The sequence below is a fragment of the Lissotriton vulgaris genome, chromosome 8 (assembly GCF_964263255.1).
Source record: "Lissotriton vulgaris chromosome 8, aLisVul1.2, whole genome shotgun sequence".
Classification (NCBI taxonomy): Eukaryota; Metazoa; Chordata; class Amphibia; order Caudata; family Salamandridae; genus Lissotriton; species Lissotriton vulgaris.
This window is the reverse complement of record NC_141696.1, coordinates 334036271-334049103: the sequence shown is the minus strand read 5'-3', so window position 1 is coordinate 334049103 and position 12833 is coordinate 334036271. Positions and strand designations below refer to the sequence as shown.

The 12833-nt window shown below is 48.3% G+C and overlaps 1 protein-coding gene and 1 long non-coding RNA gene across 4 annotated transcripts in view; both read left to right on the top strand.

The window, feature by feature from the left end:
• F5 (coagulation factor V) overlaps positions 1-12833 on the top strand; it is a 786312-nt gene that overhangs the window by 41298 nt on the left and 732181 nt on the right. The window lies entirely within an intron of this gene.
• LOC147697016 (uncharacterized) lies at positions 4331-9276 on the top strand. The gene is made up of 3 exons (XR_015299132.1): positions 4331-5101; positions 5746-6579; positions 6626-9276. It is a non-coding gene; the product is annotated as an uncharacterized LOC147697016 (long non-coding RNA).

Below are 12833 nucleotides of genomic sequence, written 5' to 3'. Positions count from 1 at the left end.
GGATTGTTCTGGGGCAACCACCTCCGGCGCAATAAGGGCCAGTCGGGTAGCCAGGACCTTGGCGTAAAGTTTAGCGTCCACATTTAGAAGTGAAATCGGTCTGTACGAACTGCAGACACCAGGGGGCTTGCACGGCTTCAGTATGGTGACCAAGAGGGCCTCCCTCATAGTGCTGTGCATGCTGCCTTCCTCGCATACCTCGTCAAAAAGGGACAACAGGTGTGGGAAAAGTTTGTCCTTGAAGGCCTTATAGAAGCCTACTGTCAATCCATCGATCCCAGGAGCGCTGTGGACACGCATGGAGGCTAAGGCCTCAGAGAGCTCGTCTGCTTGAATCGGTGACATGAGAAACTCTCTGTCTGATTGCGCTAAGAATGGTAGTTGTATATGCTCCAGGTAATCGTCCATGTCAGCCTCTAGATCGTGTGTCTTGGTAGTGTACAAGTCCGAATAGTAGTCGCGGAAAGTAGAGAGAATGTCCACTTCCGCCGTGACTGCGTGTCCTCCCGGAGTTTCAAGCTCCGCCAAACGGGGGGTCTTTTTATCGTCATGCAATAGTCTGGCTAACAGTGAGCTAGGACGCTCACTCTCACCGTAAGTCCTCGCTGAGGCGTATTTCCCCATGTAACAGACCTCCCTGTCCGCCTCTTAATTGAATTCTGAGATTAGGGATCGCAGCCTATCCGCCAAAGTGGGGTCAGGGTCAGTCAGGAGTCTCGTCTCCAGGTCCGCTAGTTGGGATTCCAAAGTACGTAGCCGCTGTCGTATGGCCTTCAGCACGCTGGAATGTTTGGCCATGGCTATCCCGCGGATAAAGACCTTGAAGGCCTCCCATATCGTGTGGAAGTTATCCACCGAGCCTAGGTTCTTTTCAAAGAAGACGTCTATTTCCTCCACCAGTTCCCCTCTAAAGGTATCGTCCAATAGGGCATATGGAGGGAAGCGCCAGGTGAACGGGGGGATCCTGCGGTTCGGCGTCGCCAGGACTAGCAGAATTGGGGAGTGGTCAGACAGCGTTCGCATGAGCACGGAGCATTGCACAATTTGGCTGGTGATGGAGTGAGAGGCCAACCAGTAATCAATCCTGGTATGTATGTCATAAAAGGAAGAGTAATGAGTGAACCCACCCCTGCCCGCATTCCTGCTCCTCCAGACATCCACTAGATCTAAAGTCAGCAGCTCTGCCTGTAGGGTCACCGCTGCTGCAGCTGGCTTTCGCGCGGGACCAGAGGATCTATCCAACCCGGGGTCCAGGACTAGGTTAAAATCACCCCCCCAGAGCATGTGCGCCGAGGCGTATGTTCTACAACAAAGGGCCAAGCGGGCATAGAAATCGGGGGAGTCATAGTTCGGGCCATATACATTTACCACTATTAAGTCATGGCCCCTACCCTCGCACCTCGAGATTAGGTAGCGGCACTCGGGATCTGCCTTAAGTGGATGGAGGACCAATTTGAAGCGTAGGTTCACCCATGTCAAGACGCCCCTAGAGTGTGTAGTGTAGCCTGCCACTGTAGAGTTGCCCAACAGACCCCTGTGCCGTAGTATCCCGCTCGTGAGTGGTAAGTGGGTTTCTTGAATGAGGGCCAAATCTACCTGATGTCTTTGTAGATAGTGGAGTACTTTCCTCAGTTTCCTGTGGTCATTAAGACCCCGGACGTTCCAGGTCAACACTCTTAAGGTATCAGGAGGATTATTCAAGTTAGTCACCTGGGCACTAGCCATCGGAGTTAATTGAGGGCACATAATAGCACAGTACCTTCATGCCACTAACATCACACGCAGCATTCAAAGGATGCAGCGAACATTCAGGAAATAGCCCCCGTCCTCCCCTTCCTCCCACCCTGCCCCCCCTACCCGGAAACAGCAAACCCCCAAGCATTCCCCTCCATCCCCCCACCCACAGCAGACCCACCCCAACCCGGTCCGACAGTGTTGTACCCACCCCACTCCCCAGAGATCCCACCTCAACTAAAGTTAACCAACAAAACAGTGTGCTGAACGCGCGGGGCCTAGGTAGCCAAATGTCATAGTCTCTACCTATGTCTCAGAGCGCTCGTCTGCCTTTCTCCCCGCTCCCGCCGTGCACATAAGCCCTCGGTCAGTGCAACATTCAACATCTTAACAATAAGCAGTGTCACAGTGCCCCCGTGAGATACATGTCCAGGTCCTTAAGCAGCAAATGTTCCCAGGCCCAGTTCCGTCAGCCCCCAACATCTACTAGAACAAATCATGCGGCGTAACCCAACAGGCGCCTGGACAGGGGGGGTGCGCAGAAGTCGCGATCATAACCGCCCCTCCTCCCATACACCCCTCCCCCTCCCCACCACTTATCTGTTTGACCTGCAGTCCTCAGAAGATGCACCATGTTGTCCTTCACCCCACCTGGAGTGGGCCACCACGAGAACGAATCTGGAGTCCACTCCTCGTATACCCGGCGGTCAGCAGGGCAACCCAGACCGACAGAGTTCAGTCTTGTTCATCTAAGCGGCTGTCGCTGTCGTCGCCCTCTTGATTCTTGTCCGAGCTTCCTTTCGCTTCCCTCGACCACCGCTTCATTTGCCTGCTGCAGCACTTTAGGATCCGTAAAGATGTGAGATTGGCCTCCTTTGTTGACCCGTAGTTTAGCAGGATACAGCAGCGCGTAGTGCAGACCCATCTCCCTCAGGAGTTTTTTGTGCGGTATGAATTGTTTCCGCTCCTCCTGCACCTTAGCCGTAAAATCCGGGTACAAGGAGATAGCTGACCCCTCGTATTGTAGGTTTTGTTTTGTGCGTGCCAAACGGAGTGCAGTGTCTCTGTCCCTATAGTTGAGAAGTTTCGCTATAATAGGGCGTGGAGGCTTGGGCGCCAGCGATCTATGTGCTCTCTCCACCGTAAACATATGTGAGAACACTCCGTCACCAAGAAGTTTCACGAGAAGCTGTTCCACAAAGCGCTCCATAGGGCCCGTCGCTGTAGTCTCCGGATGGCCCGTGATGCGTAGGTTACAACGCCGAGAACGCGCTTCCAAACCCTCGGTTTTATCTTGCAGTGTCCGCATCATCCGTTCCATCTTCTTCTGCGCCGTATCTAGATCGGTTTGCGTCTCCTCCACTTCCGTCATCCTGCGTTCTGCCATATCATGCCTCTCGGCGTGTTTGTCCAGCCGCTCTGCCATCCGATCCATCCTATAGGACATCGCGTCAATCTTGGACCCCAGGGCCGAGATGCTGGATTGGATGCCCTGTTCCATAGAGAGCAGCATAGTCTTTAAGTCTGTGTCAATGCTCGGAGCCGAAGTCGGGTCCCTGGCAGCCGTACCTCGGGGGGGGGGGGGCGTATTCCTTCCTCGTCCCCTTGCAGCGGTTCGGTAGGAGGGGGGAGGTATCCCAGGACTTGCACCGCTGGGCGTTGTTGCGGAGGGGCAGCGGGTGGGCCGTCAGCCTCAGGTACGCTGCCAATGTGTCCCCGGTGCTCCGGATGGGAGAGGGGTCAATAGACCGATGCCTCGCGGCGGCCGCTGCCGCACGTCGTGTCACGTCACCCGGACGCCCGCGGAACTCCAGCCCGCTGCTTTGCGGCCCAGTGCCTCTGATACACGGCACTCCTCCAGTCCACTGTGGCGCCGCACACTCGTCGCCGCCGGAACGCCCGACTGCCCCCCACACTCCAGGCAGGTCGCGGGGGCAAGGGCTGATCCCAGAACGTTGCTGTAGAGGATTTTTTAGGATATTTAGGGCTGCACACGGCGGAGCTGCGAGATTAGGCGGCCATTCCTCTCGCCGGCTAGCTCCGCCCCCCGGTCCTATATTTTCATTAGTGCAGAAGTAAGTGCATGTCTAAGATGGAAGTTGGGATACAGAGGTCTCACGTTTCCCAGTTACAATTGTGAGTAACTCCTGCAGTCCAAATTCTTTCTATGTATTTCTTTGTTCGGTGAGACTTGTAGTCCTGATTTGATATATATTGTGTAAATAGGACTTTCTTTTTCAAAACGCAAACTAGATTTGGACTGGATGAGCTACTTTGACTTGGAATTTGAAAACTTGAGAGAGTTCATTTATTTAAAACTTCTTTTTATTGAATTTCTCAGAAAAATACAAAAAAGTCAGAACAAGTATGTGGCTCAAGCATATAACATTATGAGTAAACCAGAACAGAGAGACAGTGCAGGTCATCAATCAATAATCCTTGGTGACATAGCTGGGCAGAGAGACCAGAGTCATTAGAGTCCCACTGTCTCTTGCAGCAGCCATCTCTCCGAAATGACACCGGCGCTCCTCGCTGGCCTTAATAAACAAGCATTTGCAATGCAATAGGTCTTGCATTTACGAGAGCTTGAGGTATTGACATTGTAAATAACAATTCCTTTTATTCATGTGTTGTTTTGAAAAACTGATAAATAAAAGGCATGGTCATTTACTAGAGCGGAAACCATGTCAGCAGTATGATATTGACACTATCAGATGCACAGTAGTGACATAATCAGATGAAGAGCCGCAACAGTATCAGCAGTGACAGCATCAGTAGAAGTGGGAGCATCAGACGCACAGTGTTGACCACATCAGATGAGAGCAATGACAAGATCAGATGGAGAACAGTGACAGCATCTGTAGCAGGACTGTGGCAGCATCAGCATGATGGCAGTGACAGCATCAGATGGGAAGAGACAGCACCAGCAACAGGTTGGTAACAGCATAAGAAAGAGAGCAATGCCATTATTAGATGAAAAGCGGTGACATCATCAACAGAACGGTGGTGACAGTATCAGATGCACAGTGGTGACCGCATCAGTGGGAGGGCAATGACAGTATCAGATGGAGGGTGGTGACAGCATGAGCAGGAGGGCGATGACAATATCAGCGGGAGGGCAGTGACAGTCAAGAGAGATTACACACAAGTGTGAAGCAAACAGGGCTGGAGGTTACGCACTAGACATCAGAAAGCTGGAAGAATCTGGTGTTCTGCTCCTTGCAGTAGAGCGAGTGAGTGAGCGGAGCAGAACGCCAGAACGCCAGTCGCCATTTTTGGCAGTGCGGGGAGTGTGCAGCGGAGGCGAGGAGGCAAGAGGCGAGGAAGCGAGGAGCTACAGCGGCAGCGGGCAGTACGGGTAGTACGAGTGCGAGCCGCATTCCCGCCGCATTCTCGCCCGAGCCTCCCCCAAGGCCTCCTGTTACTCTAGATATCCAAAGGCATAGGGATTCCCAGCGCGCCCGGCGCTCGGCTCTGTACAGGTTGACAGGATGACGGAGGGGCAGAATTGACTTCCGCAAGACTCGTATCACATCACGCCTATTCAGCTCCCGTGAGCGAGACGGAGAGAAGGTGTAATCCAGGACCGCTCTGGACTGCTCTATCAGTATTCAAAGCACGGGTCTGCAAGCCCACAGCAGAGCGAAGCGGAGTAGAGCAACAGAGCCACAAAGAGGCGGAGAAGCGGTCAGCATATACCAGCAGTAGCAGCAGTGTCAGCCGTGGCACCGGAGGCCAGCCAGCTCAGCCAGCCAGGTGAGAGATCGACAAGTAGAGCCCCGTGCGCCTCAACTTCGCGACCTGGGATAGTGCTTGTGGCCAGTGAGCTGTCTCTCTAGCAGACAATCCATCCCACGGTGCCAGTCAGTGCGGGCTCCTCCCCCTGACGCATTCCTGCTTGCTGCATTGCTGCTTTGGAGATCATTAAGCCCCAAAGCGTCAAGCACCAAACGTCAAGCGACCATTAAGCAACAACCCTAACTTTGGTACCCGCCACTCACAACAAGGGAGGAGAAGTAGGGAGTAAGAGTGAGTAGCGTGGGAGCAAGCCGCAAAAAGACGCGGTAGCAAAGGCACAGAAGCGGAAACACTAGAAACACTAGCAACACTAGCAACAGCGGTGCTGGGCACAAACCAGAGGTAACGGGTTCTGCACTCCCTCCAGACTCCTACTCACTACAAACAAAAGATATCGGGAATTCACCCATGTAGCTGGAGGGGTGCTGTGGCAGGGAGGAGCGAGAAAAAACACACCCCTCCCAGGGGGGAAAGCTGTAACATATAAGCTATAATAACTAGTGCTAGAAACTAGTACCCCTTGCGAGAAACCGGCAATAAGTGCCAGGAAAACACCCCTCCAAGTGAAAGTTAAGAAAGGACACGCCCGTCTGTCAGCCCCTGGGTGTGCGCCAAAAAGCATTGCATTACGATTCCGCACAGATGCGATCAGGAACCATCCGCCAGGGGGCTACACAAAGACCGCGAAGGAAACTAGGAAACAAAAACAAAAAACCTAAACGGAAATCACAAGAAGAGGAGCTCTCACAAATTAGCACCAGCGAAAATGGAGCTGGCCACAGGGATAGGTTGGTCTCAGTCCCCACCCCACCAACAAAGTTAAATTCCAAACCGGTCCAGCAAACAGTGATTCAAAAGTTATTTTTCTTAAAAGACCCCATGGTGGCAATGTACACCCCCCTAAAGGAATTTGTTCTGCTGCCAACCCCAATTCAGCCGGCCAAAACACAACCTTTTTTTGGAGGTACCTCAGGTATGTTGGCCACCGCATCACCAAAAGAAATATTACCAGAGAATCAGTTGGCTCATATAGACGGCAGGAAACTGGTACCAGTAAGAGCTCAGGTGCACCAGGCCGCTCCAGAAACGCCAGGATTACCCCCTAAACCAAATTCCGAAGAGTCAACCGAAGCTCATAAAGAAACTACTACAAAATCAGAAACAATATCAGAGATTCCACGGAACTATTGGATCTAGAGGCCCCTACTGGGTCAAGCGGAGAGCGCTGAAATCCTCAGTCCATTCTAGATGGATCAATTCAGGGACAAATCGATCCTTCACTTATTGTAAATCCTAACGCCGGCAAACCTCCCCCAGAAAACAAGGAACAGTGCCGAGTTAATACAAGATGATCAAAGGAGGAAAAAATCGATCTAATAAAATCAGCAGCAAGCGCAGCTTCATAGGAAATGCTGATCGGTAAATCGAAATTTTGGAGTCACTAGAAGGGATGGGACAGGAAAAGGATCAACGTACCCCGAGCCCAAAGAAAAGAACACCACAAAGAAGAGCCATTTTGGTTTCGTCAACCCCCCTGAATCCTCAAAGAAAACAAGACGCCAACTCGAAAGAGCTACAGGAGGATGTCCACAGTCCTATAACAAACAAACAATTAATCCTTTCATCACCCATTACCATCTCTTCCGGAAATGGGTCAAGCCCTGGTTCACCAGCCCTGGCTCAAAATAACGATGACAATCAAAACATGCAATGGGCCCAAACTTTGATCCACACCCTGGAACAATCCATAAAAGTACTAAATTTCCAATCAAACAAAATGGATGTTCAAATTGACCTCCACAATCTTATGGCAATCACATTTCTGGAGTAAAAAAAAACTAGACGTAATAACAGCGTTATTAACAAAAAAAGGAACTCTGGACCAGCTAAGAGACTCAAATAATCAACTAGCCTCATGCCGTTGAAGCCCTATAATAAAGAAACTGGCAACACTACCGGAACTCCTAAAAGATGTTCTAGGGGCAGCAAAACAGTCCTTTAATACTCACATCCAAGGAATCTCCCAAAAATCGATCGCGCAAGAGCAATTCGTTCATCTCCCCAAAGCCAAAAACGAGGAACCATAACATACCAATGAGGCACAATTGAAATCAGAACCGGAGATAAATCAAAGTCAATGCGAAGATCAAACAAAGGCATTACAGACAACAACAAGGGCGGGAGGTAAAACTACAAAATGGGAAAGAAAGCACGCAAGGAAGGCCAGGCTAAAATATAACAAACAACCAAGCCTTGCCCCGGTCAAATTATTTCCTCTCTTTGCAGCAAAACCAACCACGAAAATGAATGGAACGCCACTCTCCTCATCTGAGGCAGGAAGTGCTGAAAGAAACCAAGCACACTGTTCGCAGACCTCCTATACAAACAGTCAAGGTCTTAGTCACATGGCAAAACCTCATACTGCTCCCCAAAACAAGCATGGAACCAGAAGCCCAACCATTGAAGACAAAGCGACTGGGAAAATAACCTTGGCCGTGCAACAACCGAAGATGCTAATACTACACGACAATCTACAGGTTGAACCATTAGATATAAAAAATCAGCAATCATCGGGAAGCAGGAATCCAAGGGGCGGCAAAGTACAAAGTAGTCAACAATTTGCACTCCAACAAGCAGAGACACATCAAGGGCCTAACTTAGCAGAGCAAAAGCAACACCCAGATAACAGGTCGGAGGTCACAACGACAACCATCTCTCAAATCCCCTCCAAATCAATTGCTGTAACAATAAGGGAAAGGATCGCCACTGCAAGCTTTCAGTCCAGGAGCAAGCGGATCAACAAATAAGGATGTCGGCCCGAAAAAAATCAGGCCCACTGAGCGCCACTCAAGAGATACGAAGCCAATACCCGGCAGAGTATGAACAAGGAAGCAGGCAAGAACTGCCGCTAAACTTCACAGGAATAGGGGGAAGGAACGAATGTGCACCATTGTCATCCGAAAAGCAAGTCGAATTTGACGAGTGTGAATTGAAGCTGTCTTTTATTCCGGAATACTCATCAAAAGGCATCCAGGATATGCTCAACAGGGGAAACCTTTTGAGACTCTTCCACGAAATCCCCGAACTAAAAGGAATCCGTTCGCGTGACCTAATTTCGGTGGAATTCAAGGAAACCCTGGGTAGGGGGTTAGAGGAGTCGCTGACTACTTGGTCGTCCAAGGACCTGGTGGACAACATTGCAGCAATGAGTGGATGATTCGAGGCATGGGGCATCAGGCTTAAGGCATTGCAACGTCCAAGGTATCCATATCCCTTTCTCAACAAACTAAACAAAGGGAAAAGCCCAGGTAAACTCCAGCCCACATGCTTACGTGGAGCACGTTCTAACTCACCGACACCGCCCCTGCAAAAGAATAGGCACCCCAAAAGCGAAGGTCTGGGTACTACCGGGGGAAGCCTACAGGAAATCAAGGACTGGGCCTGGATCTCAAAAACGCTGAATGATAAGCACTCCTAACCAAGGAAGAAAAATACCGGAATTAGCAAGGGAAGACAACGAATTAGTTAACATCTCACTCTGTTCATGGAATGTGCATGGCTTCGGGGACATGGGCCAAGATCAAGATACCGCAATCTTTTTAATGCAACAACAAATAATTTTGCTTCAGGAAACATGGAACATGGGGGCAACCACAATACCTGGTTTCATTGAACATCATTGCCTGGCAGAAAGACATTCAAACTATGGTCATCCGAGAGGGGGCTTATCAATTTTTATAACTCAAAAGTTAAACTGGGAAACAGAAGAAATAGACGCAGCGGCAGACTGGATCCAAGTGATCAAGGTAACCAACCGGTAAGGAACAAATCACACAACTCCTTCTAATAAATGTTTATATCCATCCGGAGAGAAAGAAGCAGAATAGAAAATACGTAACTCTAATAAAATGAATAAATGCATTGCAGAAAAGCCATACAAATTCCCACATGGTGATCGCCGGCGACTTTAACACCAATCTTTTAGCGTCCAAATGGGGAAGAAACAGTAAAGCTCCACAGGGTGCGTCCGACTTTGTATGCAAATTAGCAGCACTTGACCTGATAATCATGAATGGCAAACCCAAGTGGGATTCACCCCCTCCGGCAACATACTTGAGCGGAAAAGCCGCCTTGACAATAGACTTTATAATACCTAGCATTAATCTGTTTTCAGAGATAAACAGCTTCAGAATAATTCCTTGAGCAGAAAGCGTCCACCTGCTGTTGACTTTGAACCTGAAGAACAGAACAAAAATTGCTCAAAAGCGCAATGCCATCATGCAGCAGCCAGAAATGTTCAATTTGCGCAAAGTAAAATGGCGAGGAGTGGCCCCACAATCCATGGAGGAGAAAGTAAAGGCCTTTAATGAGAACCAAGGCCCAGTACAAGAACAGGCGCACGTAAACCATTGGGAGCAATTGGCTGAGTTCTTGCTTCAAACCTTCCCGGTTTCCAATCCACAGGGGTCAATAAAAACCCTCAGAAGGGAGCCTTGGTTCAATCGTGATCTCAAAATGCGCAAAAGAGAGATCGCGAGAAAAGTGCGACGCCTATCCCGAGAGGGAGAAAAGGGCCTAAAGCAAGAAAAAACAAAATTGCAAACACTAAGGAGTGCTTACAGAAAGAACTTGGGAAAAGCAAAATCAGCGTATAAGAATCAATCTGGCAACAACTATTAACAGCCAGCAAAAAACCCAACAGCAGCGATTTTGGGGGGATCATTAACACATTAACAGCTGGTCCAACACTTTAGAAAGAGGGAGGAATCGGTGCAGAAATTTGGACAGACCACGTAAACACCCTGTTCAACAAACCCACGAGGAGTCCCGAACAATCACTCCAGGGGCCACACCATGACCAAAAGGATGCTCAAGCCGGATCCAGTTACGCTACATCAAAAGATAATTCATTCCATCTGAACTTGTTTTTCAATGAACAAAGCCCCCTGACTAACGCGAAAGACCTAAGCAGACTTATAAATCAAATAAAGTCTGAGGGAGCGGCTGGGCCAAATGGAATACCAAACGCAATTTTCAGGAACAATCCAGAGATGTGGTCGGAAATCCTTACCGCAGTCTTCAATGAGATTTACATGTTTTCTAATATCCCAGTTTCCTGGAGGGGGACTATCATCCACCCCATATACAAAAAGGGAGATCACGGCAAGCCGGGGAACTACAGACTAATCTCTCTGATTGACGTGGAGGCAAAATTATATGCTTTGTGCCTACTGATCCATTTACAAGCCTGGATGGAGGAAAACAACATCATTCCTAAATTCCAAACAGGATTCAGGCAAGGCATGGGCACCCAATCGAATCTCGCAACTCTAGCCCTCTTGACGGAACAGGCGCAAAGAAGGAAAGTCCGCCTCTTTGCCTGTTTAGTGGACATCAAATCTGCATTTGATAGAGTGAGCCGGGGTCATTTATGGAACAAACTCAAAAGATGGGGCCTTCCAAACGCACTCCTCTCTGCTATCATAACTTTGTATTCTGATACTTGGACAAGAGTCAAGCTGGGAAATGGGCTGAGCACCACCGCAAGTATTCACACTCAAGGCGGTTTGAAACAAGGCTGTGTTTTGGCCCCCAGCCTTTTTAAACTGTATTTATCAGATATTGCCACACACTTTGAAAACCCAGACTGCCACCCGCCGAAATTGGCCAATGAGCCACTCGCAATACTCCAATATGCAGACGACATAGTCTTGCTGAGCCAAACCCCAGTGGGGTTACAGAGATCAATAAATAACCTGGCATTCTACTTGGACACGGAACAGCTGGAGATAAATAAAGATAAAACAAAAGTTGTCCGCCTAGTTGACAGTAGAAAACTAAACTTCAAATGGATGGTCAAGGGGGCTCATGTAGAAGAAAAAACCTCATACAAATACTTGGGTGTAACAATTGGGCAGGGTACAAGTCACAAAGAACACAAACTGGCTCTTGGAGCAAAGACCCAGTCTCTGATCTATGCTTACAGATTAATGCGGAGAAAACTGGACTTCCCAAACCATTCTCATCTGTTAAAAGTAATGGCTGCCCAAATCCAGCCTGATTGTCCTATGGCCTGGTTCCCTGGTGTGGCGAAGATTCGCATTTACAGAAAGAGTTATAGTCAAAAATCTACAAATCGGTTTTTGATTTGCCAAAATGCGCCTCGCCTGCCCAGGTAAGACTGGAATTTGGGCTTCAGGATCAAAAATACAGGGGAATGAGCAACTTTATTCAATTCTGCCACACTCTCCGATCATCCGAAGTGGGCACATTGAACAGACTCTGCTGCGAGGAAGTTAGGTCACAGAAGGAGCAAGAAATGCCAAACTCTTGGGGGAGCTTCCTGAGTACCTCCCTGGCCATGTTTGAACTTCAACCAGCATGGGACAATACGATGGATAGAGTTTCTTTTAACAAAATAGTAAACGTCGCCACACGGATGGACAGTTATAAACTCATATAGGACTTCAAAGCCACAAGCCTATTTGTCTGCCCATTTCAGTTCTTAAAAGATGTGCTTTTTAAAGTTCAGGATGGGTGTGCATGACTCCAAGGACTTATCTCACTCATGGATGCCAGCTTTTAAAACTGAAGCTTGTCGATTATGTGGATTCAAAAAAGAAACCTTGATCCATTTGTTATGTGCTTGTCCAGCCATGCTAAGCCAAAGGAGACAGTACCTAAAGGCGATTTTCATCAAATTGAACATTCGATCTAGCAGACAAGCAGTGATAAGCTGGCTGGAGGGTTCATCATGCATTCTGGCCTGTAGAGGAGTCAAATATATGAAACTTGTCCATAGTTACCTATTGGAAGCAGTTACTGACTAAATACAATCTTGTGAAATACCTTCCCCATACCTTAAATTGGGAGTACATACTCATCATTTCTCTGATGTAACTGAATTTTAAACCTGTTTATTGTACAATTTTTTCTATTTCGCTCGTATAATAACAATCTTAGCTGCATGTGCAGATGTATTTTTTTTTTAGCTAGGGGGGGGTTTGTAATGATTTTAAATAATCAAGCAATAAACTTAAACTAAACTAAACATTATCCTAAAACACCTTTATTAAGAACCCAGAGCAATGCGTGTAACTGTATGTATTCAGAATATGACAATTAGAACCAGCAACAATGGCCAAGAGTTGTTTTGAATACTTACAAAATAAAAAAGCAAGTAAGTTTAACTGATTCGCTCGGCATTTTTAACACAACGTTCATGGTAACAACTAAAGACTAGGAATTTAGGACGTGATTTAGGGTGTGAGAAATTGTACGATTTTTTCCCCTCTGACATA